Below are 27,715 nucleotides of genomic sequence, written 5' to 3'. Positions count from 1 at the left end.
TTCTACCTCTCTTGTGACCTGGACTTTCTAACAAAGATAGAACAGAGAGGCTTCTGGAATGTAAACCTAGAAGAAGCCTGACAAAACCCTATAGCCTACCTAGATGACTCAGCTTCTCCTACAACAAGAATATTTATTGCACTCTAGACAGGTGTGGTGGTGCCCCCAGGAGTAGGGAGGTGGAAGCCAAGGAAGGGGAATTAAAAAGTTCAAGGTCAGCCTGAGATAAGACTCCAGTCCTGAAACACACCCACACACAGAGAACTAAATGATAGCTGTCACGTGACTTTGTATGGCAGAATGTTTATGAATTCACTAGCAAGCTCCTCCTGCCGCAACTTGTTGGAGTATTAAAAGTACTAAGAATTTAGCCAGGTGTGGTGGAACACGCTGGTAATATCAGCAATCCAGAGGCAGAATCGGGAGGGTCACTGTATGTTTGAGGCAAGCCTGATCTACATAGAGAATTCTAGGCCAGCCAGAGCTATATAGAGACTCTGTCTCAAAAACAAAATGAAACAAACACAGGCACATACACACAAAACCACCACCAGCAAAATCCCTAACCAGGGCTGAGGACAGCGGTTGTGTACATGACTAACGAGCAAAGGGCCTGGCTTCAAGACCCAGCATCACCACTTAATAAAAAAAAAAAACCCTAAATATATTAATATGTATTATAATATGTTAAAATATAATTATTCCAACAAGGCAGCATTTTATTAAAAGATTTTCCATTTAATTTTATTTATTTTCAGCACTTGTGTAGAGAACTAAGAAACGCATAGCGAGTCTTATCTTTACTTTAAATTCCTGGAAATCTTACATTTTCATCTTACTCCTATATATTGAGTGATTTGGAGGTTCAGTGAAGATGAGGTCATTGTCGTTAGGTGTCAGGTGTAAAAGTGAAGGAAACAGAATCTCAAAAAGCCATGCTGAAAGTATCGGAAACGGTTTCACAACTTCCGAAGTAGATACATAGTTTGTTGGACTGCAGACTGAGAAAAACAGTTTGCATTTGATCTAACAGCCAAGACAATGGAGTAATTTTAGGAGACACAAAGTAGCAGGGTGCAAATTGCGGCAGTACGCTCCAGCGTGAAAAAGGGAAGGCCTTAACGCAATTCAGCTTCTTACTGGCCAGAACTCAATTTGGCCAATAGTTTTAGTATTCGTTTTAAAGTACTAGCTTATTTCAACAAAATATTTGGTTTTTCTTTGTATTATACCAGAATCTCTCTTAAACTTCGGTTCCTGCGAATTTGGTGCAAGGGTTAAACTGGTGACCGAGAAGCTGGGAAGGCACCCCAGCCAATGGGAACTCATACTGGTGATGTACTGCTTTCCAGCTCTGATTCATTGGCTGCCTAGGGTTTGTCATTCTATCTCCCGGCGTCTGCAAGCAGCGTGGGTCGGGTTTTCTGTGGTCTAGCTAGCTAAACTGGATTCTGGCCGCCTGCACGTGCAGTTTCAACTACCTTTAGCGCATCTCTAGCTCTTCGAGGAGGCAGCTGTCACGTTTCTGATTGTCCTCTAGATTTTGGAAAACCCTCGGTTCCAATAACCTCACTGGAGGTCTTTGGAAATGCCCGTTGAGGCCGAATCACGTGACCGTGTAACGTGCACATTAATACAATTCGGAATCCCTGGAGCGACACAGGGACAACCTGCCAAAAGCTCTAGGCACGTGTCCCAAGGCGTGAACTGGTTACACGTACACACACGTATGCGGTATGTGGCACCCGTGTGGGACTCCTGGGGTCGAAGGGGAGGCTGACTCCCCCGCGCCGGGCCCTTAACCGCGACTGCGTCAGAAGATCGGCGTCGGTAGGCAGGTGTAATAAGGCGGTGTGACAACGACGGCCGGGTCTGGAGGGGACCTCAGCGCCCCAGCGCGAAGGTCTGGAGCCGGCCCCCACCCAGGACTCCAGTGCTCCCTAGAGACTAGCCCCAGGCGCCGGCCGCCCTACAGCAACCCGCTAAGGGGCAGCCGGGCAGTGACGTCACCACAGCCCCTCCCCCGCCCTCGCCGCAGTTCCGGCCCTCCCACATCCGGGTCCCTCCAGCCGCTGGGCCTCGCCGCAGCTGCAGGGCGGGGGAGCGGGCGGCGCGGGGCGGGGCCCGGCGGGGGGAGGGGCGGCGCCGTCGAGAGCGCGCGTGCGCGGGGCCGCGCTAGAGGCGGCGGCGGCGGCGCGAGGGGCGGGAGCGCGCGCAGGAGCCAGAACGCAGTGGTCTCCGCGCCGGCCGGGTCCGCAGCTCGGGATCGGGTGGCTGGGGCGGGGGGAGGGGGGCCCAGGCAGGTGGGGCGGCAAGCGATGAGTCCTGGGCGCCTCCTCCGCCTCCCGCGGGCCCCGCTCTCTGCCTCCCGCTCCGACGCCCGGATGATCTGAGCCGCGAGGGCTCCGAGAGCTGGGGGCCCGGACCCAGCCCGGCTCCTCCCCTCCTTCGCCCGGGCCCGGCCGCTGCCGTCGCGGGACCCCCGAACCCGGCCGCCGTCGCCGCCGCCGCCCCGGCCGATCAAGGGACCCGCCCGCCCGCGGCTGCTCCGGGTAAGCGCGTCGCTCGGGCGAGGGCGGGCGGGCGGGCCTGCGCGGCGGCGGCGGCCAGGCCTGGGGCCTGTAAACAAGCCGGGCGTTTGCCCGGGCGCTCCCGGGAGGAGACGCGACAACTCCACCCCCTGGGCGGCCTCCTCCCGGAGCCCGCGGCTGGCGACGAGGGGTTAACGCGCGGCGGGGGCGGGGGAAGGCTGAGCACGGTGGCGGGGAGGGGGGCGCGACCCTCGCCCGGGCGGGGCGGGCCCCAGCGGCCCCGGAACTTTCGGGGAGCCCGAAGCGGGGCCGCCCCTTGGAGCTGACCAGCCCGCGAGTCCCCACGGTTTGGAGACTCTGCGGCTGGGCTGAAAGTGAGGCCCCTAACTCGGTAATGATGCCTCCAGTTCATTCATTATTCCGGCTTCAAGCAAACCCATTGAAGTCAACGACAGGTTTTGCATCATTTTGGCCTTGTATATTGAAGGAAAGTTCTTTTATGTTAGAGTTTTTAGTTGAGGCGGGGCTCGTTTCTGTTTGGAGGTTGTAAATACACACTCGGATCCTTTTCTTGAAAGACAGCTGGCTGTGGAGAGCCTTCTGCCAACTGGAGTTTTAGATGCTTTGCAAATTTCACCATCCGAAGTTAGTTTTCTCTTTTCTCAAGCACCGCATGGTACTTAGAAATTCACAGGGGTCAGAGTCTTAAGCAACCTACAGTGCCACCCCCACCCCAAGTTTCCCGCTAGTTGGAATAATGAGCCTGATGTATTTTTAAACGTGGTTAGTGTATAGGAGAATGGCATTGTTTGGGAAGAACAAATGATTTGACGATATGGAAATTAGTAACTTTCAATATTTGTGAGAGGAAAAAAATGATCCTTTTAGACGCGGGCTGTGAGATTTCAAACATGACCATTTTCTGGATGGAAGAGAAGCCTTTTGAAGATTCATAGCATTTAAACGGTTTCTCTTCTGGGCCTTAGGGTTCCTGATGCCTTCGTTCGTTCACTCCATAGTCAAGTAGTGCTTGGTTCCTACCTCCCTTTAACCAAACAGAATGCCTCACTTTCACACTTTAGTCTTTTATATATATTCTGGGCCTTTTCCAAAGATTATTTCTGTAGTTAGAGATGAGGAAACTTGAGACGAGGAAGATAGTGAGCAGTTTTACCCCCTATTTTTAAATCTTAGACATTGCCTTTATTGGTTTAATGTCTGCTTTACCCCTTAATAGTTTGAAGCACAAACCACATCATCCTCCCGGTGTTACAGTTCTTTCCTGGGGTTTTTATGTTTGTTTTGTTTTGCATTGTTGGGCATAGGTCTGACCCAGGGCCTCTCGCCTGGTGCAAGAGTAACACTGTTGGCCCACGTTCTCATTTGTCTACCTTGTATATATTGATTAACAGTCAACTGTGTTGGGATAACTGCCTTTGACCCGGAAGCTTACAGCAGTAACGCATTGCAATTATAGCGAACTACATGTGTAAAGTTGCTTCAAACATTTTTAGTTAATATTAAACACATCTGGGAAGTAATTATGATGGTGGTATGAAATATTAAGACGGATAACATTCCGTATTAGTTACCTTAATATGTGTTTGAGAAATAGTATAATTGGCTACTGGAACCGTCAAGTTGCTTCTTGCATGCAGGGTTTGTATCCATATTTTCACATGGATTGGATAACTATATTTCAGTATGAAGGGCTGAAGAGCTGAACCATAATTATAGTATAACCTGTTGGGAGGAACGCTGCTCTGCTGGAATAATGGAGGAATGGCTGTGCTCTGAAATATTTGTGTTCATTGACAAGTCCTCTAACCTCTGGAGTCTCGGTTCTGAGTCAGTGAAGCTGAGGGGTAGATTATGTCATCACATGTCCACTTAGTGAAGTTTTTGTTCTCTTGGCACCCTGTGGCAGTTACACATACCTTTAATGAATACATGCCTGATAGGTGCCAGCCTCTTAGATATTTCAGCCTTCTGCAGCTTATTTTTCTTTCTGGGCTATGATGTATTTAAGAGAACATGAAGTTTGGGGTTGTGCTTTAGGAAACTTCCTGTGGTGGACCTCACAGGTCTTTCTCTTGCCATTGGGAAGTCTGAAAGAACTGGGAGAGAGAGGAGGGTGGACATCTGTCCTACGGCATGTTAGAAGAAGTTGGGACCCTCACTAGTTGGATATGATGGGCATTATAAGAATATACATACATATATGGTGTGTGTGTATATATTTTTGTTGGTTCAAGCTGAGTGTGGTTGATTTTGCCTTATTAAACTTTTGTTTGGAAATTTTTCTGATTTAACCCTCCCCCCCTCAAGTGTATAGCAACCTCATTTGTCACCTGGTAAATATTGCTAAGTGGTTACTAAAAGCCTTCATCTTTTACATTTTTTTAGACCACACCTTGACTTTTTACTGTATGACCAGTAGATTGTATTGCTGGTTGTGGTTTTATCGAAATTATTTACTTTATAATTTTAAACTAAAGACTGGATTATCCTAACGTACAAAAATAATTCTGATATTATATTTGATTTTTTTCCTTCAAATGATCATCTGTTGTCTGAGTTATAACCTTGAAATACTTTCTATCATTAATTAAATCAGAAGACTGTCTTAAACTAAAAACAGCTTAAGCAGAATTTTGTTAAGAGTTAACACAAAAAGATAAAATGAAATGTCTTGGCCACATGACATACATATAAGAATGAACCTTGGGAAAGGGGAAATAGATGATATGAGGTAATTAGGAAAATATTTCTTTGTATGTGTTGTCACGTTTGTCCTGTCTTTAGATAGCAAAAATGTTTAAAAACTCAGTTGCCTCATGAATTATGTTGCTGTTTTTAACGGGATGTATTTATTTCTGGCACGTTATTTAGCCATTCTCATAAAAGAAGCTTGGATTAATGTATAGCAAAAGAAAGAGTGATTATAGTTTTCCATGGTTTAAGCTGTCTAATGTTTAATGTACTCAATATTATTTAAATTACATTTTTATATATGTATTCTTGTTTTGTTTTTTGAAGTGGGAGTCTCACTATGTAGCCATGGTTGGCCTGGAACTCACTGTGCAGACCAGGTTGGTCTGAAACTCATCCACCTGACTCTTGTCTCCTGAGTGCTGGGAATAAATGCATGTGCCACCACACCTGGATACAAGTAGCAATTTTATACTTCATTATGTTTCCATATATATATATGATTTGAACCTTTACATTACCTGTCTATATGCTACCTACACTCTTGAACTCTCCCCCACCCCTGCAGGTGGGAAGAGCTAGAGAAAGTATTGAGTGCAATGAGCTCATATACCTTTACCTAAAATGTAGTAAGACTTGACAATTCTTATAAGAAACTGAGAAGTGCAAATTTATATACATTGATAAATTAGACTGTGGTGTCTCTGGTTAAGAACATTTACTGCTCTTGCAGCCGAGAACTGAGATTTGGTTCTTAGCACCAACATGGCAGCTCGTAATCATCAGTAATTCCACTTCCAGAGAATCCGATGCCTTCTGGCCTCCCTCCACCAGCTGTAGTATGCAGATACACGTGAAGGCAAAGCATTCACATACATAAAATAAAAATAAATAATACTGATCCATCTGTGCCTCCCCTCCTCCAACACACACACAGGGTTCCTCTGTGTAGCCTTGGCTGTCCTAGAACTTTCTCAATAGACCAGCCTGACCTTGAGCTCACAGAAATTTTTTTTGTTCTGTTTTGTTTTTGTTTGTTTGTTTTTTTGAGAGGGTTTCTCCGGAGCTTTGGAGCCTGTCCTGGAACTAGCCCAGGCTGGCCTCAAACTCACAGAGATCCACCTGCCTCTGCCTCCCGAGTGCTGGTATTAAAGGCATGTACCACCACCGCCCGGCTTGAACTCACTGAGATTAATGTGTGTTTTTAATAGAGATGTTTTAAGCTTTCTTTGAGTGAGCGATGATTTTTCATAATTTTTAGTTTTTGTTGTTTTGCTTTTGGTTTTTCGAGACAGGGTTTTTCTGCTCTGACTGTCCTAGAACTGACTTGGTAGACCAGGCTGGGCTCGAACTCATAGAGATCCATTTCTGCTTCTTGTGCCTTCTGAGTGTTGGAATTAAAGCATACCGTCACCTTGTCCGGCTGAGTTTATTGTTTATTTTTATTTATTTATTTTTGAGACAGGATTTCTTTGTAGGTTTGGAGCCTGTTCTGGAACTAACTCTTGTAGACCAGGCTGACCTCGAACTCACAGAGACCTGCCTGCTTCTGAGTTTTATTTCGAACCTATTGATTCAAGTATATGTAGTATTAATATTTAAGATCTGAATTTTGTGGCAGATAATGATTTGGAAATCATGAAACTAAAGTTCTTTGATAAATAGCAGAAAGTAAATAATGAAAACTATACTTTCCTGGAAGTGGTGGTGCATAGCTGTAATCCCAGCACTAGGGAGGCAGAGATCAGCCTGATCTATAGAAAGAGTTCCAGGACAGCCAAGCCTACACAGAGAAACTCTGTTTCAAAAAATAACAACAACAACAAAAAACCATATACTTTATTGACCATTTATTTGTGTCAAGCTAACAGTCCTCTAAAATACATGATGGTAACTGTTCTTGTTTTGTTTTGAGATAGGATTTTTCTACATAGCCATAGCTGTCCTAAAGCTTACTGTGTAGATTATCCACTTGCCTTGCCTCCCAAGTGCTGGGATTAAAGCGTGCACCCTCACCACCCAATTTGAATTCAATTTTTTAAATTGGCATACACACGGGTTTTAAGCTGGGCATAGTGGTGGACTCCTAGCACTTAGGAGGCTGAGGCAGGAGATACACAAGTTGGAGGTCAACCAATACTAGTCAGGAGTAAGTTCTGGGCTAGAACGAGTCCTTCCCCCACCCCCAACAAACATACACATACATACAACATATACACAAAAACAAAATAGTAGATTTCCTTGTGGTTCTTATTGGTCCCCTTCCACAAAAACCTCCTTTCTCCTTGTTGGATACCTTCAGTTAGTTACCCTTAGCTTTCATGACAGGTGTCTATTCATTCCTTTCTGTTTGTTTTTCAGGATAGTGTTTCTCTGTGTAACAGTTCTGGCTGTCCTGGCTGTAGTATAAGCTTCCTCTTGACAAATAGTTTGCCTCCTTGGTTCAAGCAACCTTAAATAAGTATTTTTAAATTGCATATGTTTCTAAACATTTATACATTTTTTGTACTTATTCTCTAAACAATATATGCTTAATTTACAGTAGCATTTCCATTGTATTTGGTATTAAGTGAACTAAAGGTGACTCAATGTATACAGGAGAGTGGTTATAGGTTCCATGAAGATTCTATACCTTCTTAAATGAGGGACGTGTGGAATCCTGCAACCAATGCCTTGTTAAGTGCCAGTGGATAGCTATATATGGGCTTGGTGAACCTAAGTGACATTGCAGAATCATATCTATAGATTTAAAAATAGTCTGAAAATGCTCCCGAGTGGGTTCTCTTGTTATTCCTGGAACCGGAATTTTAAAAACTGAAGGTTAGCATTTCTGAATTGTGGCTTTGTGCTGTTAGAAGGAGTAAGTACATAGATGTCATCCTCTGCAATAATCTCTTCAGAAAGGATATGTGACGATGCTTAGCTTTTCATTTCTAGGGCTTTAGAAGTTAAAACCAAAAATGTTGGCCTGGCCCAGCACTGTTGAGATGGGTGAGTAGAATTGGTATTCTTGAGTGGCTGAGAGCCTGAGTGAAGAACATTGACTGTCTCTGAGCTGCTGGACCAGCAGAGCCTCACAAAAGGCTCCACAGAGGAGAAGGGGGGCAAAATCAGCCATTTACTTAATTTTAGGTCTGTTTTATTTATCTGTCAAATGGAACTTTATATTAGAAGGTTGTCTTAAAAATATGGTGGAATAATTATGTAAAGACTTTCATTGAGCCGGGTGATGGTGGCGCACACCTTTAATCCCAGCACCCGGGAGGCAGAGACAGGTGGATCTCTGTGAGTTCGAGGCCAGCCTGGTCTACAGAACGTGTTCCAAGGCTGGCTCCATAGCTACTGAGAAGCCCTGACTTGAAACCCCCGCTCCCCAGAAAAAGAAAAAAACTTGTATTTGCCATGGCGACTCATGCCAGCACTTGGTGTGATTTCTGTAAGTTTCATGCCAGCCTGATCTATATAGGAAGCTCAAGGCTGCCAAGGCTACATAGCAGGGTCTTTTTCTCAGAAAAGGGGGTGGCGGGGTGCTTGAAATTTTCCATCATAAAGAAAATACCAAATAAGCCGGGCGGTGGTGGCGCACGCCTTTAATCCCAGCACTCGGGAGGCAGAGGCAGGCGGATCTCTGTGAGTTCGAGGCCAGCCTGGTCTACAAGAGCTAGTTCCAGGACAGGCTCTAAAAAAGCTGCAGAGAAACCCTGTCTCGAAAAACAAAAAAAAAAAAAAAAACAAAAAAAAAAAAAAAAAGAAAATACCAAATAATTGTTAGCTATTATGGAATCTTCTTTTTTCTTTTTTTTTTTCCCCTGCAATTCACTTTGTAGACCAGACTGGCCTCGAACTCACAGAGATCCGCCTGCCTCTGCCTCCCGAGTGCTATGATTAAAGGTGTGTGCTACCACACTGGGCTAAGTTTATGGAATCTTAAGATACTTAGGGGAATATTGGTTGAGTGTGAGTAGAAAATTGAGAACACACTGTAAAGACTGTTGGGTATATAGAGCTTTCATATGCACAGAATGAATGTCAAGTAAAAGAAAGTTAAGTATGAAAATTTTACCTGGCTTTCTGGAGTTGGAAAGGGTCATCCTGGGTTTGGAGTTGGTGATTAAGCAATAGTAGGTGATGAAATTGGTGATAAAGAATAGCAGTAATAAAGCAAAGGTGAGAATAATCAATGAGTAGGGTAGAGTTGAGTTGGTATTTTGAAGAGGAGTTAAATTTCATGGTTAGAAACAAGCAGAAAAGATTCTGCTTTTTTTTTTTTTAGAAAAAAATTAACCTTTATAATGGACAGTAAGGCTTTGTGTCTGTCATGGGTTGTTTAAGGTGGAGCACGCTAGATCCACTACCTCAACCCAGACCAGCACCAGCGCAGTAACTGGTCTCTGTCCCTTTAATCCTGTCCCACCACCAATCCAATCTATAAATACAAAATTCTCTCCCTGATACTGTTATTCATAGTTTCCCTCTCCTCATTCTTCAGTAATTCCTTCTTGTGCCTTCTATGATTAGATACCAGGCATCATGTTTCCATTAAGCTGAACCCTTGTCTCTGGAGTGCATCCATTACTTTTCTTGCTAGGGTTTTCCTTATACTAATTTGCAGTCTGGAATTTGCTCCAGCCACCCTTCTTTTTTAAGCCAAAGCTCATTTTTAATAGTATACCTGTATTATTTCTATGGCTTTTAAGTCATGTATTTTACTTCTAGGGATGTGTATCTTAGTTATGCTTGATTCTGAAAGGGAAAACAATATTTTATTTCCAGGGCCTACTGCTATTTTGTGTGGCTAGTAGACGTTCAGATATTTGGTAAGGAGTAATCAAGGTCTGTCTGACATGTGAGTTCCTGCTAGAGGAGGTGGAGTGGCCTATGAGCTTCCTGGTATGACTTTGTGAACATAGATGGTTAAGTGTGAAGGTTACATAAATCTGAAGTGGCACAAGATTCTTATTGTTCTCTGATTATAGACTTGACAGCTTTACTCTTAACTTCTTATCTTTGGGCTTTGGGGGTTAATAGGACATTTATGATTACACATTTCTTTTCAGAATATCTGACAATGCAAATATTATCATGTCATAGTTGTCTTTGTAGTCACAGGGGAATTATGTAGTCACAGGAATTTTACAGTGCATTCGTTAAAGAAAAGTTATCAACAGATTTAATTTCAACCAGATTGCTAACATGTAATCTGTTCATGTAGACCTCCAAGATTAAGCTTTACAATTTTTTTTTACAAATGTACAAATTGTAAACTAGCTCTAGTATTTACAAAATGTGTTAATATTCTCTTACTAGATTTCAAGTGGGTAATTCCTTATAATTAGTTACTTCAATTCATTTATTGACTCTGATCCTAATGAGATCAGAGTCATGAACTTAATCTTTATGTGCTTTTTATTTTTCGGACCTTGACACTGACTAGTAACAACAAGCATTTATGTAACAGGAACTGCTAGATGATATTTCCAGTTATCACTTCAAAGCTTTGCAATATTTCTATCAGATAGATAGCATTATTAGTTATATCCTAACTAACAAGGAAATTAAGACAGCTTTAAAGCCAAATGCATATTCTGGGACTTTGGAAACTAACTCTAAATGTGGGTCATCGCACTTTTATTGCTGCTGTTGGAAGTCTGTCGGTGGTAGTGGTGTGTCAAAGTCTTTGTATACAAAGGATATGACCTCAGTTCTATTGTACCAAGGATCTGACTCTTGTGATGAGTTGGAATCTAAGATGGCTGTGTATACTTCTAAAACACATCACTATGTCACATTACCTTCCTTTAGAACTTTTCACCAAGCAGAGCTACACATACACACACACACACACACACACACACACACACACACACAAGATAGGTAGGGATCTAGTACAAAAGAAAGTCCTTGAAAACTGGGTCCTATCTTTACTCATTGGAAATAGATCCTCATTGTGTGTCTGTTTAATCTTTTCAGTCTCTTCTGGTTTCTGATTACATGGCAAAAATTGAATGTGAGCCAGAAATATGTCAGACTATGAGAAAGCGTAGGTCATGTGTAATTTAGTTTAAATTTAGACTGGTGCTTTGCATTCATCTATGATGTGACTGTCTGAAGTAGAGATGGAAAAAAATCATTTTTATTCATGTTATCTATATGTATCTTAATTATTTTAGTGAATATGTTATTCAAGAACTATCTGTTCTCTTTCAAAGAATAACGTAATTGATTACCAGCTTTGAATGTCTAAATTCTTAGTGCTACTTCCTGTAGTATGGTTGGTTGAAAATTTAACCAAATTTGCTTTTACATCTATAGGATATGGTTTGCCTTCCTTTGTTAACAGAATTCCATAGTGAAAGACAAGTAAAGCATAGTTATATATCTTGTCATGTTTTCTATGCAGAATCTCCTTTAATCAGGCTTTAGAAAAACATCTTTGCAGCTTGTCATCATACTTCAGAATGGTGTGGTAGGGAGTAGGTTGATTGTCCTGGCTGGAATATGGTAAACAGTTAACATTGAGATGTCAGGCAGATCTTGGAAGTGGCAGGTTGTTACAAGGAGTGGGCCCTCTTATTTTTCCTGGCCGCCCAGCTAGCTTACACACGAAATAATCACACAGAAACTGGATTAATTTAAATACTGCCTGGCCCATTGGCTAACTCTTACATCTTAGTTTAACCCATTTCTATCAATGTACCACCATGAGGTCGTGGCCTACCAGAAAAGTTTAAGCATATCTACCTCCAGCCTTGGATCCATGGCGTTTCCCTGAGTCTGCTTCCTCCCAGAATTCAGTTCTGTCTTCTCTGCCTACCTAAGTTCTGCCCATCAGGCCAAGCAGTTTCTTTATTGATTAACCAGTGAAAGCAACACATAAACAGAAGGACCTCCTACACCTGCAGGTTCTGTTCTGTGGTCAGCCCACAGTCTGCCCCATGTGAGTTCAGATCTTTCATCTCTCTATAATGATGCTTCCTTCGGCTTCTGGTCAGTCACAGAACTGCAGATGAGGCTGTAGGCAGTGGGAAAGCAGCGCTCCTCTAGTATAATTCCAAGACCGCATGGAGAGAATGGCTCCTGCTTCCATTAGTTAGTCCTTGTCATGTCTGAATTGCCTTATAATTTTTAATTATGCCATCTACAACTCTTCTGGCGAGATGGGTATCTCACCAGGTTGACCAGGCTGGTCGCTAAGCAGCAGAAGAGACATTGCCACCTTATTCTCCCTCCCCCATTTCACATGTGTACTGCCATGCCCTGTTTTAGGAGGCCACTTGTTCATTCCTGGCCATCCACACTCCGGAAATAATCACTCAAAAACTGTATTAATTGTAACACTGCTTGGCCTATTAGCTTATGCACATTTTTAGCTCACTCTTAGCTCTTAAATTAACCCATTTCTATTATTTTATATTTTATCACGAATCTTGTGGCCTACCAGCAAGGTTCTGGCTGCTGACTTGAGTCTTTTCTGGTGGCTCCATGGCGTCTCTCCGACTCTGCCTTCTCTCTCCCAGCAGTCAGTGTAGTGCCCCACTCCAGCTCTACTCTCCCCATCACAGGCCACGGCAGATTCTTTATTCATTAACCAATAAAAGCAACACATATACAAAAGGACTTCTCACACCAATGTCCTGCTCAATATTTTCATATTTATGATGTATTATTGTTTCTGTGGTGATGAAATAGAATGAACTGTTCATTCTGTAGTCTAAGCAAGATGGAAATGGTTAAGACACTATTGGTAGGTCAGCTTCCATGAGATTATCTCCTTGTGTAGAAAAGAATCACTGAGCAAGTTAAGATGGTTGCTGCCATTCATTTCCTCCACACATGTATCCTAATCCTATTAGGTATTAGCCTCTGCTAAATACTGACCCAAAAGCCATGCTCTTTTCCTTTATGAATCTGAAATATAAAAGGAGAGATTGCTCTGGCAGTGAGTCCTACTAAGGGAAATACAGGCTGCTATGAGCATGAAGCTGTTGGTGGATCTGTTTCCTGAGACAAGGAAAATGATAGGGACATGATGTTCCTTTTGGGCTATGCCATTAGAGGCGAGACTATCAAATCTAGGCAGCAGTTAGATAGGATTTTTTTTCATCTTAAGTTTTTATTCTTCCTTACTTTCCAGGTACTCCTTCCTACTTATTAGAAAGTATGTGTGCCAGTGTGTAGATTCAGTGACTGTGTTTGGTTAGGAAGACACATCTACACAGAAGTCTTTTCAGAGCAGCTGCTATTGGCTCTTTCCTAGAGGAGACATTTCATGTGTAAAATATTTAGAACCCCATATATTTTATTTGTTGATGAAGCATTTCTTGCCTTAACTGTTAAATAAGTTACATTGCTCCCCTCTTTTGACTTAAATATACAAAGTTTTAGCAAATATTGAAGATGTTCAGTTGAGGGACTTGTTTTTAGCAAAACAAAAAGTATATTGGCTTAGTAAGTCAGCTATTGTTTTTTGGGTCAGCCAAATATGAATCATTATGCAAGAATTTAAAATTACCAAACTAGGAATTAGATATAAAAATTTGTATTCAAAACTGGTAAATTTGGATCAGTTAACATGACATTGTGCATATCAAACATTCTTTAAAAACTTCACAGATAAAATAGCTCTGTGCCATTTAAATCTCTACTATAATTGTTGGAGAAAATAAATCAGTCTCTAATTTTTATGGTAACTAGTATTTTTTCAGGCAGTTATTCAGTATACTTGTAAAATTTACTTTAAAAAATTGGGTGAGGGGCTGGAGAGGTGACTCAGCAGTTAAGAGCACTGCCTGCTCTTCCAAAGGTCCTGAGTTCAATTCCCCAGGAACCACATGGTGGCTCACAACCATCTGTATTGTGATCTGATGCCCTCTTCTGGTGTGCGTAAGGACAGAGCACTCATGTTACATAAAATACATAAATAAACTTAAAAAAAGAAAAGAATTTTTTTAAAAAAATTGTGAGACACACCTAGGTAAAACTTGAGGCAATGACCTAATGCAGTATGCAATCAAATCTCAACAGGTCTAGAAGATATTGCTTTTTTCTTTTCTTAAATGAACCACAGGTAACAAAACTATAATATGCACTCTGAAACTGTTGTCAAAATCTGTGCAAACTGACTAGCTGGGATACCTGTAAATTTGTACCTAGTCTGACAACTGATTCTTTCTTAATAATTCAGGGCTTAGAAAAATGACCTTTAGCAGAGTAGACCTTTGTCTTACTTTGATTTGTTCAATTAGTTAATTCTAGTTTCATTCTGAATTTTTTTAAAAAGCTTTTATTTGGGGGCATATTTAATACATGGGGTTCATTTGCATTAGAATTATTTAAAGCTGCAGGGCTCTGGTGGCACACACCTTTAATCCCAGCATTTGGGAGGCAGAGGCAGGTAGATCTCTTGAGTTCAAGGTCAGCCTGGTCTACAAGAGCTAGTTCCAGGACAGGCTCCAAAGCTACAGAGAAACCCTGTCTTGAAAAACAAAAAACAAAAAAAATTTATTTACAGCTTTTTGTTGTTGAAGGAAGGTAAATATTTGAGGCTATACCGTGAAATATTTGGCACCTGAGAAATTATCCAGTAATTTCTTTCACCTTTAGAAAAACAAATACAAGTCTTTTCCATATTAGTATGTCTATTAGTATTTTCTGTATTAATATAACCATTTTATGTTAAAATACAAAAAAAAGCTATAGTGATAGTCTTAAGCAGCTTTATAACTCACATCATAAATTTGTCTATTTAAAATTTATAGTTGAGGTTTTTTTATGTTCACAGAATTATGCAGCCATTATTATAGTTGTGCTGTATGCTTGTTTTTAAACTGTTTGGGGGGGGTACAAGATTTTTTTGTTATATTGGGTTTTTGGGGGGAAGGGGGGACAGGATCTTAATACTGCCACCCAAACTGGTCTCTAGTTCCTGGGTTTCGTCAATCCTCCTACCTCAAGGAACTGAGACCACAGCTGTGTGCTGTGCCCCCTTCCCCAGTTTTGTTGGTGTTTTCACGGTCTCTAAGATAAACTGTGCTCTCCAGCAGTCAGTCCCTGTTCCTTTCTCTCCTTTTAAAAATCTCTTTTATTGCTTTTCTGTTTATAGATTTGTCTATGTGAATATGTGATATAATGCAATGCAGGTAACTTTGATCAATATTTTAATTTTTAACCCCAGGAGACATAAATGCTTGCAGGAGAGCTAGTTATAGGTAAATCCAGTAATCACTGCTTTCTTGTCTGACTAGGAAAAAATACATGGAAATTCAGAGATTGTGTCCAAATTTAAATCAAGAATTAAACTTGTCTCCAGCATAACTGAAAGTGTGCTGTAGGCCGCTAGTGCTTTTGGTGGTTGCTCAGTTGCTTCCGCTTTTAAAAATGCTACTGTTGTGGTCTTTTTGCTTTTCCTCCCCTTAGTCTGAAACTCAGACTTCCCAGAGTTCCACTGAAATAGTTTTCTTTGCAATGTCAGCCTTGGATTTAACTGTTCTTCTTTAGTCCTAAATTCTATAAGGAAAACTTAAAAGCAAGATGGTTATATCGTGTAACATTGTTCAAGGTGTGAAGGAGCATAATGGTAAGAACTGAATTGGAATGGCTATTTGGATCTCCATCACACTGAATTTGTGGACAATAGAATAAAACTTGAAGTTGTTTATAGTGTTTTACTTTTTTTTAATTAATATTTTTTTTATTGAGTCAGGGTTTCTTGTGTAACAGCCCTGACTGTCCTGGAACTAGCTCTTGTAGACCAAGCTGACCTCGAACTTACAGAATTTACAGAGATCTGCCTGCTGCTGGGTTTAAACAAGCTGCAAAGACAGAAATAGAGAAGCTTCAGGTAAAGTATATTGAACGCTGAGTTTCTCTATATGAGATTTACAAACCTTTTAGTCTAACAGTACCATGGGGTCTTATGTTTAGACATTGTGAAGTGAACAGGTTAAATAAGAAACCTGGTAATATATTATCTATGACTTACATCATATATCCTTGCATGATTTTGACTGCTTCCGTTAAGACTCAGGGTGCAAAAAAATTACAAAACTTTTTAAAGATTTACTTTTTGTGTAAGAGGGTTTTGCCTGTGCGCATGTCTGTACTGCGTGTGTGTCTAGTATCCAAGGAGACCTGAAGGAAGGCTTCAAGTTCCCTGGAACTGGAGTTAGTGGTGGTTGTAAGCCACCATGTAGATGTTTGGAATGAACCTGGGTTCCTCTTCAAGAGCATCAAGTGCTCTTAACCTTTGAACCATCTTTCCAGCTCCCTAAACAATTTTACATACTGCTACACAAATTCTTGAAGTCCATTCTTACATCAACTGCAATAAAAGATGTTTTGTTTTTCCTCTTACACCTTGTCTTTGGACACAGCTCTTATCTTAAAAATCTTAGTTTCAAGCCAGACAGTGGTGGTGCAGCACTCAGGAGGCAGAGGCAAGTGAATCTCTTGAGTTTGAGGAGCTCAGCCTGGTCTACAGACTGAGTTCCAGGACAGCCAGGACTACACAGAGAAACCCTGTCTTGAAAAAAGTATGCACCACCACTGCCCAGCTATAGCACTGTTTTAATAAACAGAGTTTGCCTGAATATCAAAGGGCAAAGCTAAGCCACTAGAAGTGAGGCAATGGTAGCACACGTCTTTGATCCCAGGATTTAGGAGACAGAGGCAGATGGATCTCTGTGAGTTCAAGGCCACCCTGGGCTGCACAAGATCAATGCAGAAACAAATCCCAGTGGTAGTGCCTCACATCTTTAATGCCAGCACTAGAGGAAACAGAAGTTGGGTCTGCTTAGTCTGCAGTCGCCTAGCCTTGATAAAGGTAAGACTTCTGGTGGCTATTTGGGTTTTTTTTTGTTTTGTTTTGTTTTGTTTTGTTTTGTTGTTTTTTGTTTGTTTGTTTTGTTTTGTTTTTGGGTTGAACCCCAATACCTGTCTCTGGGTTTTTATTATTCTTGCTACAGTTGTTGAAGAAAAGAATAAAGCTGGGCATTATAGGATACAATTATAATACCAACACTTGGGGGGCAGAGGCAAACCAGTCTCTGATTCAAGGTCACACCTGGTCTACACAGCAAGTTCTAGGCTAGCCAGGGCACCCTGAGAGAGATGGGGAAGAGGAGGACTTCAAGCAAAAATGTAATGTGATAAAACGTCACAGACAGATGAGTTTAGAAAACAGTGCTGTGTGATCCCATTCATACTTCAGTGACAAACACAATTAACTACCTTTCTGAACTTAATATCATTAAGAGTTTTTGTTTTTCTAGACCCTTGTTTAGAAATTTTGAAAGTGAGCAATAGTCTTGTCTGTTATCCAAGCCATTCAGTTTGGAGCTAGTGAGTAGTAAAGCCAGAGAGTAACCTTAAAATAGGTTTTTGGAGGAATTTCCCAGAGCATCTGCCTGGGTTTGAATACTGCCCATACAGGGTTGTGGTGCATTGATTTAATTATTCTTTATTGATAAGAACTTGGGAGGCAGATATTGGAATAAGAACCTGAGTGATCAGGAACAAGACAAGGTTGGCCATTCTCGCCATATCTATTCAATATAGTACTTGAAGTTCTAGCTAGAGCAATAAGACAACAAAAGGAGATCAAAATGGGACAAGAAGAGGTCAAACTCTATTTGCTGATGATAGGATAGTTTACATAAGTAACCCCAAAAGTTCAACCAAGGAACTTCTACAACTCATAAACACTTTCAGTAATGTAGCAGGACACAAGATTAACTCAAAAAAAGACAGGAGCCCTCCTTTACACAGATGATAAATGGACTGAGAAAGAAATCAGAGGAAACATCACCATTCACAATAGCCACAAATAACATAAAATGGCTTGGAGTAAATCTAACCAAACAAGTGAAAGACTTGTATGACAAGAACTTTAAATCTTTGAAGGAAAAAATTGAAGAAGACACCAGAAAATGGAAAGATTTGCAATGCCCATAAAAATCCCAACAAAATTTTTCACAGACCTTGAAAGAAGAATACTCAATTTATATGGAAAAACAAAATACTCCGGATAGCCAAAACAGTCAGTATAATAAAGAAATTCTGGAGGCATCACAAACTCTGACTTCAAACACTTCTACAGAGCTACGGTACTGAAAACAGCCTGGTATTGGCATAAAAACAGACAGGAGGACCAGTGGAACCAAATAGAAGACTCGGATGTCAGTCCACACACCTACGAACACCTGATTTTTGACAAAGAAGGAAAAAAGAAAGCATATCTAACAAATGGTGCTGGCATAACTAAATATCAGCATGTAGAAGAATGAAAATAGATCAGTAGATCTATCAGATCTATCGCCATGCACAAAACTCAAGTTCAAATGCATCAAAGACCTTAACAGAAAATCAACCACACTGAAGTTCATAAAAGAGAAAGTGGGAAGCACACTTGAATGCATTGGCACAAGAGACCACTTTCTAAATACAACCCCAGTAGAACAGATACTGAGAGAAACAACAGATGGGATCTCCTGAAACTGAGAAGCTTCTGTCAAGCAAAGGACACGGTCAACAAGACAAAATGACAGCTTACAGAATGAGAAAAGATCTTCACCAACTCCATATTAGACACAGGGCTGATCTCCAAAATATACAAGGAATTCAAGAAATTTGTCATCAAAAGAACAAACAAATAATCCAATTTTAAAAATGGGGTACATGTTGAAGGAGGCTGCTTGTTTGTTTCCCGGCTGCCCAGACTCGAACTGCTTGGCCTATTAGTTCATAGTTCTTGTTGGTTAGCTCTTACATCTTAAATTAACCCATTACTGTTAATCTGTGTATTGCCACATGGTTGTGGCTTACTGATAAGGTTCCCATGTCTGTCTTCTGTGGTGGGTACATGGTTTCTCCCTAATTCTGCCTACTCTCTCCTCTATTTGCTTGGAATTCCCACCTTGCCCTATTCTGCCCTGCAATAGGCCCAAAGCAGCTTCTTTATTAACCAATGGTATTCACAACATACAGGGGGGAGTCCCATATCATGTACAAACCGAAACAGAATTCTCAACAGATGAATCTAAAATGACTGAAAGACACTTAAGGAAATGCTCAATATCATTAGCCATCAGAGAAATACAAATCAAAACAACTCTGAGATTCCATCTTACACCTGTAAGAATGGCCAAGATCAAAAACACTGATGATAACTTATGCTGGAGAGGATGTGGTGTAAAGGGAACACTCCTGCATTGCTGGTAGGAGTGCAAGCTGGTACAGCCCCTTCGGATATCAGTATGGCAGTTTCTCAGAAAATTAGGAAACAACCTTCCTCCAGACACAGCAATACTACTTTTGGGTATATATCCAGAGGATGTTCAATCGTGCAACAAGACATGTGCTCAACTATGTTCATAGAAGCTTTGTTTGTCATAGCCAGAACCTGGAAACAACCTAAATGCCCCTCGACCGAAGAATGGATAAGGAAAATGTGGTACATTTACACAATGGAGTATTACACAGCAGAAAAAAATAATGACATCTTGAAATTTGGGACAAATGGATGGATCTAGAAAACATATTGAGTGAAGTAACCTAGACCCAGAAATACAAATGTATGTATTCACTCATAAGTGGCATTTAAACATAAAGCAAAGAAAAATCAGCCTATAATTCACAATGCCAGAGAACCTAAACAACAGTGAGGACCCTAAGAGAGATATACATGGATCTAATCTACATGGGAAGTAGAAAGAGACAAGATACTCTGAGTAAATTGGAACATGGGGATCATGAGAGAGGCAGGGAGGAGAGTGGAGAAAAACATACAGCTCAATAAAAACAAGAGAAAACCTGAATTTTCAGAGAAGTGGCAAAAGAGTGAGTGGTGGCCTCCTATCTCTGTCATTCCTCCATTCAAAAGGGCTGAGATCTCTCTCTACTTCTTGCTCCCTATCTGTCCTCAGTCCTTCAAAACCTCTACAGTTATTTTTTTTCTATCTCTGTCCTCTAATTCAAAGCAATTTTTTTTTGTCAGAACATGATCAAAATATCACACAACAGGGTTACTTTGAAAGTCCCTCATTAGCCAGCAAATTAGAGCTAATTAGAAAGTTACTCAATGGGGGAAGAGAAAGACTGTCTGGTTTAGTCAGAATTACTAGTAAGATTTTAGGGTTAGTCAGTGAAAGTGCCCTCCAGAAGTCAGAAAGCCATGTAATGTAGAATTTGAAGTCAATAAAGTGCTATGGTAGAGAAATTGGAAATTTGAGGGCACAGGGTATGAACTATCAGAAGTCATAGTATATGTGTGACGATCAGTTAACATTGTATTCAGCTTTTGTGTGTGTGTGTGTGTGTGTGTGTGTGTGTGTTTGAGACAGGGTTTCTCTGTAGCTTTAACTCTGTAGACTAGGACGGCCTCGAACTCACAGAGATCCGCCTGCCTCTGCCCCCAGAGTGCTGGGATTAAAGGTTTGTGCCACCACTGCCCGGTTTATATTCACTTCTTTAGATTAGAAATAGTGCCAAGAATATTTTATGTCTATTATATATATATGAGTGTTGATGTGCATGTATGTCTTTGAACCATATTGTGCCTGGTGCCCTTGGGGGTCAAAGGACGCATTAGATCCTCTGGAATTCGAATAAACATGATTGTGAGCCACCCTGTCAGTGCGGAGAAGCAAAGTCAGGTCCACTGTAAGAATGGCAGGGGTTCTTAAATGGCAAACCTTCTCTCTAGCTCCATGTATGTACAGTTTTTAAAATGATGATGAAAGTAGGCTTTTACCCCTTCCCCACTGGCTTATGAATTAACTTGTTTCGGTTTTGTTGTTGTTGTACAGAATAAAGGATTTGATTGGCATCTTTGTACACGTGTCATCACTGCACCTTGCTCTCACAGCTGGGCCTTGTGTCTCCTTTTCCCACCCTGCTTTCACTGGTCCCTCTTCTCTTCTCTGTCTGCTGTGTGAGGGCGTGGGAAGCATGCAGTGTTGGGCTTTTCATTTAATATGCCTTTTATGTCCCTGCATATACTTAGTTCTTTGTATCCAATATTGCCTAGTTTGTTTTTGTTTGTTTGTTTTTTGTTTTTGTTTTTGAGACAGTTTCTCTTTATAGCCTTGGCTGTCCTGGAACTCACTCTGTAGACCAGGCTGGCTTGAACTCACAGAGATCCGCCTGCCTCTGCCTCCTGAGTGCTGGGATTAAAAGCGTGTGCCACCGCCCCCCAGCCTGCCTAGAATATTTTTTATATAATTCTTTTAAGGACCAAGTGGGAAATGTGTTGTTTTCTTAGAGCAAGTAGGGTTCTTTTTTTGCAGATGGGAGCGTTTCAAGGCAGGGATTCCCCTGGCTGGCCTGGAACTCACAGAGATCGGCCTGCCTCTACCTCCCCAGTGCTGGGATTAAAGTCATGCCCCCATCACCTGTTGGTTCATTATTTTAACAAAATTGACTGTTTTATATTGAACTTGTAATGGAAACAGGTTTATAATATGTGTATTATTTGTTTTAATAATAAGGATGCTTTGTAAAGAACTTCCATATAAATCTGCATTAACTTATAAATTACTCTTATAAAAAACTAGGAGAAACTTATGAGTATTTATTGTTTTTTAGCTAGTTAATGTGCAGATTACATTGGGTGTTTTGTTTTAAAATAATAATTGAATCAAGAGAAATCTAAGAAAATATTTATAATCCTGAGAGGAAAATTAGTGTGACATTCTAAAGATGTTGCCTGTGTAAACTACCAACTAATAGGCCTTGTCAGAAAATCTGTGCCATTAATATAAGTATGCCCAACATCAACATGGTGGCTCACAGTCATCTGTTAATTCCAGTTCCAGGGCATCTGGTGGCACAGGTTTCTCCTTGATATAAAATATTTAGAAAACATGAGCTGTCGGAATATTTGCTAAAGATTTTGCTCATTGTAGTTGCTACTGCTTTGGTGGCTTTGAGTGTCTGTGCAATAGGTGACACTAGCGAGCTCTGCCACCCCCTTAAACCAGGGATCAATAGGAACAGAGCTGAGTTAATGGACCGTGGGCTTCGGATGTTCCACAGTGCCTGCATCTTCATATCTATGTTTGTTGCTCGTTATTCTAATAGAGCTTGTATATCCTTTAGAATGATACTAGTATGAGATATTTTTTTTTTAAAAAAAAAAAAAGCTCCTTTGCCAGTAGTGGGAATTATGAATAACCTTCAAGAAGACGGGAGAAATGGCTCAGGTAATATGCTTGGGCCCGACTCAACCAAAAAACTCATGCAAGGTTTCTGGCACCTTCAGACATCCAAGCACACAAATGATGCATGTATATACATTCAGGCAAACAGCTATATATGTGAATAAATGTAAAAAACTTTTAAAAAGTAAGGTAATAAATATGACTAGTGATGTTGGCCATTGTTCCCTGTATCTGTTAGTCATTTGTTTTATTATTTATTCATTTAATCACCTGTTCATATCTTTCTACTCTTTCATTTCTTTTGAAGGGTTTTTCCACTGGTGAAAGATGGAGGATTAGGACTTTTAAGTTGCCTTGGGCCTCACCTAGCTCCACGCCCCTGACTACCATAGACTCAAATCTCAAAATTATCCTTAAAAGAACCTTTTACACATTTTAGGAATATTAATTTTTGTTTCATTTATTGCAGATACTTAAAATTGCTTGCCCCTCTGAATTTTTTGTTGGTGTTGATTGTTGTTGTGTTATTTTGTTTTTGAACTGCATAGGGTCTTGCTGTCCTCAAATGTATGACCCTCCTGTCCAAAAGGGCGTATCACTAAACACTCCCCCTACAGGTTTATAAGCTTTGTTTTGAGTATAAGAGTTTATCAGCTGCAGCTCTTTTCCAGATTTCCTATTTCCCTCTGCACCAGCACTGCTACTCTCGGAAAACGCCCTTTCTGCCATAATTATAGAAACCTTTACAGGGGGACCAGGATGGCTTTGTTATTAAATTCAAGACAGAACTCTTAACTCTTGTGTTGTTTTTAAGGTGTGGGGTAGCCTCCCGCTGCAAGGGTGGGAAAGGTCAGCTGGTCTCACCATTGCTGAACCTGTTCCCACATTCCCTCAGAAATCATGTAGTTCTATCTCCCTCATCAGTTTTTTCTGTTTCAGCACCACTTCTTACCTTGATTGTGCAAAATCTCATATTTGAGAATATGCTGGACATCCACTTGCTTGGTGTTTTTTCAGTGTATTTTGAAAAATACATTTTTCATCAAGGTCTGGGAACCAAAAGGGCTACTTGTCATTGAGTTTATAGCTCACTAAAATGAGATGGTAGCCATTTTTACAATGAACCTGTTTTGGTGGAGTCTCTTATTCCAAAGCTTCCTTAAAGCCTTAGTTCTTTCTGACTCTGCTACAGGGCCTTGCTGTGCTGCCCCTGCTGGCCTTGAACGTGATAGTCTTCCTCAAGACTTCTATATGCTGGGATAATGGACATGTGCTGCCATAGCCCGTTTGGAAATGTCTTATTTGTATCGCTGTTTCTCTTGATTTTTCTAAGTGACAGATCTTAATAGTGTTCTTGTGATTCTTCTATATCCCTATGACCTCACAGTCTTTTCATGTAGATGTTAGATTTTGAATAGCTGCTGGCAATAGTTTGATTTGTTATCATTTTGCATCTCTTTATTTTATCCCACTGTATTGATGAGTCTTGCTAGACATTGCTAAGTTACAGGAATAATAATCTTGTGTTTTTCCTAGGAATTGTTCTAATCACAGTGTTTCATCTTTGATTTTAAATATGAATTATCAAAGAATGGGTTTTACCCATTGTCTTTTAGGGAATGATATAGTTGTGCGTTTTTTTGAAGTTTTGGGCTTTTTAGGGCTTTTGTTTTGTTTTGAGGTGGTCTATTACACCCTTTGCTGACCTGGACCTTACTGTGTGGACCGGACTAGCCTCAAACTCAAAGAGATCTATCCATGCCTGCCTCTGTTTCCTGAGTGCTGGGATTAAAGGCGTGTGGCACCACACATGACTCCTTTGAATTTCTAAAGAAATAATGTATTGTTAAGATCTCTGATACTGGTCTATAGCTGTCTTTCTGAAATGAACACTGGTGGTTTATTTAATTTTTTTATCAGTTAATGAGCATGTTTGCACAATAATATATAATAGTTGGAGTATGCTTCTTTAGCCACAGGATGTGCAGACATCATTTCATCATTGCCTATTGGATATCCTAAAGAGGTCTGCAGCCAGGCTCATGTGTCTCTTTCTGAGAAGAAGGGGACATGTTAAGTTTGTCTGAACTTGCTGCTCTTCCAGAGGCCCAGGTTTGATTCCAGTACCCACATGGCAGTTTTCACATGGTGCATAGACAGACATGCAAGCAAAACACTCAATATAAAATAAAAATAAATGTAATAAATATTTTAATTTAAAAAAGTAGTTTGGAGTAGTGCCAGCCTGCAAAGGGACAAAGAAGTTGATATTATGAACTGACAATAATGATAGCTTGGAGATTGTTTGATAGAAACACTAAAGAAGTATAATGTATGAGACTTGATGGAAGAACTTAGGGAGGCAGCATGTGGAAGAAGACCTAGGAAGAAGCCTGAGGAGTGCCAGTACTCAATGGCTGGGGAGATGGTGGTAAGCCTCCCAAAGAGACAACTTTGGGGAACCTGGCGTAGTATGGAAATTGCAGGGGGCGAGGTGGCAGCTTAAAGGCAGGGAAAGAATGTTTTCAGGAGGGATCATAGTGGGGAAAGGTAGTGTGAGCAGTCAGTCAGATGGGGCCATGAGATGATGGTAAGAGCACTGGCTGTACTTCCAGAGGACCCAGGACAGCTCCCAGCACCCACATGGCAGCACACAATTGTCTGTAACTCCACTTCCAGGGGATCTGATGCCACCTTCTAGCCTCTGTGAGTACTGGGTAGGCTTGTGGTCCACAGACGTACATCAGGCAGAACATTCATACATAAAGTAAAAGCACGAATTCCCCCCCACACCACCAAAAAAAAAAAAAAAAAAAAAAAAAGGTATCACTTCAAAGTGATACTTTGGGGAATCGCTGGCTGGGAGCGTGTACACTGAGATTTTGTGGGCGACATGAATAGCGCTCGAGTGTCTCTGAGCGTCATGCTTCAAGGCCTGGTATAGAGGCGCATTCTTTTAACCAGCACTCCTGAAACAAGTGTGATTGCAGGGCTCTGCGATCTGGAGGCTGCTCTTATTTATATAGACAGCCAGGGCCACTGTGCGGAAACCCTGTGCGGAAAGAAAGAAGTTAGTCCCACCAATGGAAAGATGATGATGTGAAGATCCAGGGAAGATAGTAGTGTGGGGCCCAGAAAAGTAGAGTAGCCTGGACTCCAGAGCTCTCACAGAAGGGGTCATCCTAAACAAGAAACAGTCTCCATCAAAATAAAACTAGATGAGGCCAGAAGAGTTCTGAGAGGAATTTGATCTTATTTCCCGACCACTGCCATCTCTGTGTCCATTGCAGCTCTCCATTTTTCATCTTTATTTTTCATTTCCAGAAAACTATTTTCAGAATGCTGTTTTAAAAATTGATAGCCTCATTCGGTGTCATCTCATCTTGATAGGTGACTTCCGATTTGGAGTTAATACAGTCCATTACTGCAGCACGAATAATAAAACCTAGAGACAGATCCTGGGGTTTGAGCTGAAGGTCAGAAAAGCAGAGCAGCCAGCCACTGGAGAGACCTTTTACCTCTACCTAATCTCTACCAAAAGGGCGAGATCCTGTCTCTGCGGATCCTCAGACTCCACACTCCACTGAGTGCCTGCCTCTTCCTCTTTATATTCCTCTCTCCACCAGCCATATTACTCCTGTCTCCACCTCCCTAGTGCTAGGATTAAAAGTGCGTTACTCCCAAACACTGGGATTAAAGATGTGAACCATCAACGCCTGGTTCTTTTTCTGGATCATTCTCATTGTAGCCCATGCTGGCATTGAACTCACTGAGATTCCTCTGCCTCTGTCTCCTGAGTCTGGGATTAAAGGTGTGTGCCACCACTCCCTGGCCTTTATGGCTGACTAGTGTGGCTGCTTTACCCCCGATCTTCATTCATAAGCTTTATTTATTAAAACACAAATAATGTACCACTATAACCACTTCTTGACTTTTGATGTCAAATACAGCCTTTTATGTGTAAGATGCTACATGTTTCTAATGTGTGTGGCCTTTAATCATAAATTTTAGATTTTTTTCCCTCTCTTGAAAGTATAGGGATTTAAAAAATTATAGACTTGTAGGCAGGGAATAATATTAACTCTGAAGGAGTTTTAATTTTGTTCTCTGACAACCTTGAGTACTTCATATCATCTTCAAACATTTACCTCCCGGGGGCTGGAGAGATGGCTTAGAGGTTAAAAGAACTGATTGTTCTTCCAGAGGTCCTGAGTTCAACTCCCAGCAACCACATGGTGGCTCACAACCATCTGTAATGAAATCTGGTGCCCTCTTCTGGCCTGCAGGCAGACATGCAGACAGAATACTGTAAACAAAATAAATAACTAAATCTTTAAAAAAAGGAAAAAAAAAAACCCAAACATATACCTCCCGTATTTTAAGTTTTTCGTTATTTCATTTCCATGTACATGTGATGGCATGTGTAGAATTGGAGTGCAAATCTAGAAATACGGGTCCTCTTTTTAGCCTTACCTCTACTATTTCTCTACCTTCTTGTTTGTAAAATTAGATTTTGACAGATTACTTCTGCATTTATACCAGAACTAAATTTGTGAATATGTATTGCTGTTTTTGTATGTTTTCCCCTTTTTATTAGCTCTTCCCTCCCAATCTGTTGCAGTTTTTTATGTGCTTCTCTCTTACAACCTTGAGGTAGCTGCCTTAATGAATCGTGGCTTAGGAAATTAAGTGTTTTGTGTGGCCAAGTTACCCTTTTCAGGGATGTGACAGTAAGCAGTTTGTGTTGCTTTCCTGAGCTGCAGCTGTTTGATGTGTTGCCCAGCACTCCTCGTCAGTGTGCACTTGAGAAGCCAGCTGACTCTGAGGACAGCAGTACTGGTGGACTGTGTACAGTGCAGAGATGGGTGGCACTGGAGCATTTCTGCATCCATGCTTCCTGTGCTCTCAGCCAGGGCCTTTGCACTTCTCTGTGCCTTTCTTTTCCATCTTTAGGTTCCTATTTCTTAGGCAGATCTATTCCAGATATTCCCCCCTTTTTTATAACTAAATCTATTTTAATGCTCACCAAAGGCCCTCTAGTCCCCAACATCCTCTGTTAGAATGACAGTTTAGCAGGGTTCTTTGTTATTTGAGAATATCCTTGAATCTTACCAACCTCTGCTATAAATATCCACATTAAATGTTGCTTCCCAGCATGTAGGGCTCCATGTGAGAATGATGCGGCACCAGTTGCTAAGAGAGTATTATTTTCCCATTGTTTACGTGGGTCTGTTTGACATAGAAACTTGGAGGATTGTTTCATTAGACTGTCCACAGGCAAATATTTTTGTAAAGTTTGATTCAATTTTTTAAAGA

At 41.1% G+C, this 27,715-nt stretch overlaps 1 protein-coding gene across 2 annotated transcripts in view; it reads left to right on the top strand.

Annotated features, from left to right (window-relative positions):
* The first annotated feature begins 1,625 nt into the window (after positions 1-1,625).
* Positions 1,626-27,715, top strand: part of Ppm1a (protein phosphatase, Mg2+/Mn2+ dependent 1A) — a 43,942-nt gene continuing 17,852 nt past the window's right edge. The window contains exon 1 of one of the 2 annotated variants that reach the window (XM_038335824.2): positions 1,626-1,734. The gene's annotated coding sequence lies outside the window, so the exon portion shown is untranslated. Of the gene's footprint in view, positions 1,735-2,212; positions 2,553-27,715 lie in introns of those variants that run through there. The other variant, XM_038335825.2, reaches the window with a different exon arrangement.

Source organism: Arvicola amphibius, chromosome 7, assembly GCF_903992535.2.
Source record: "Arvicola amphibius chromosome 7, mArvAmp1.2, whole genome shotgun sequence".
NCBI classification, from domain to species: Eukaryota; Metazoa; Chordata; class Mammalia; order Rodentia; family Cricetidae; genus Arvicola; species Arvicola amphibius.
Note: the sequence above shows the minus strand (reverse complement) of the source record. Positions and strands in the feature narration are given on the sequence as shown.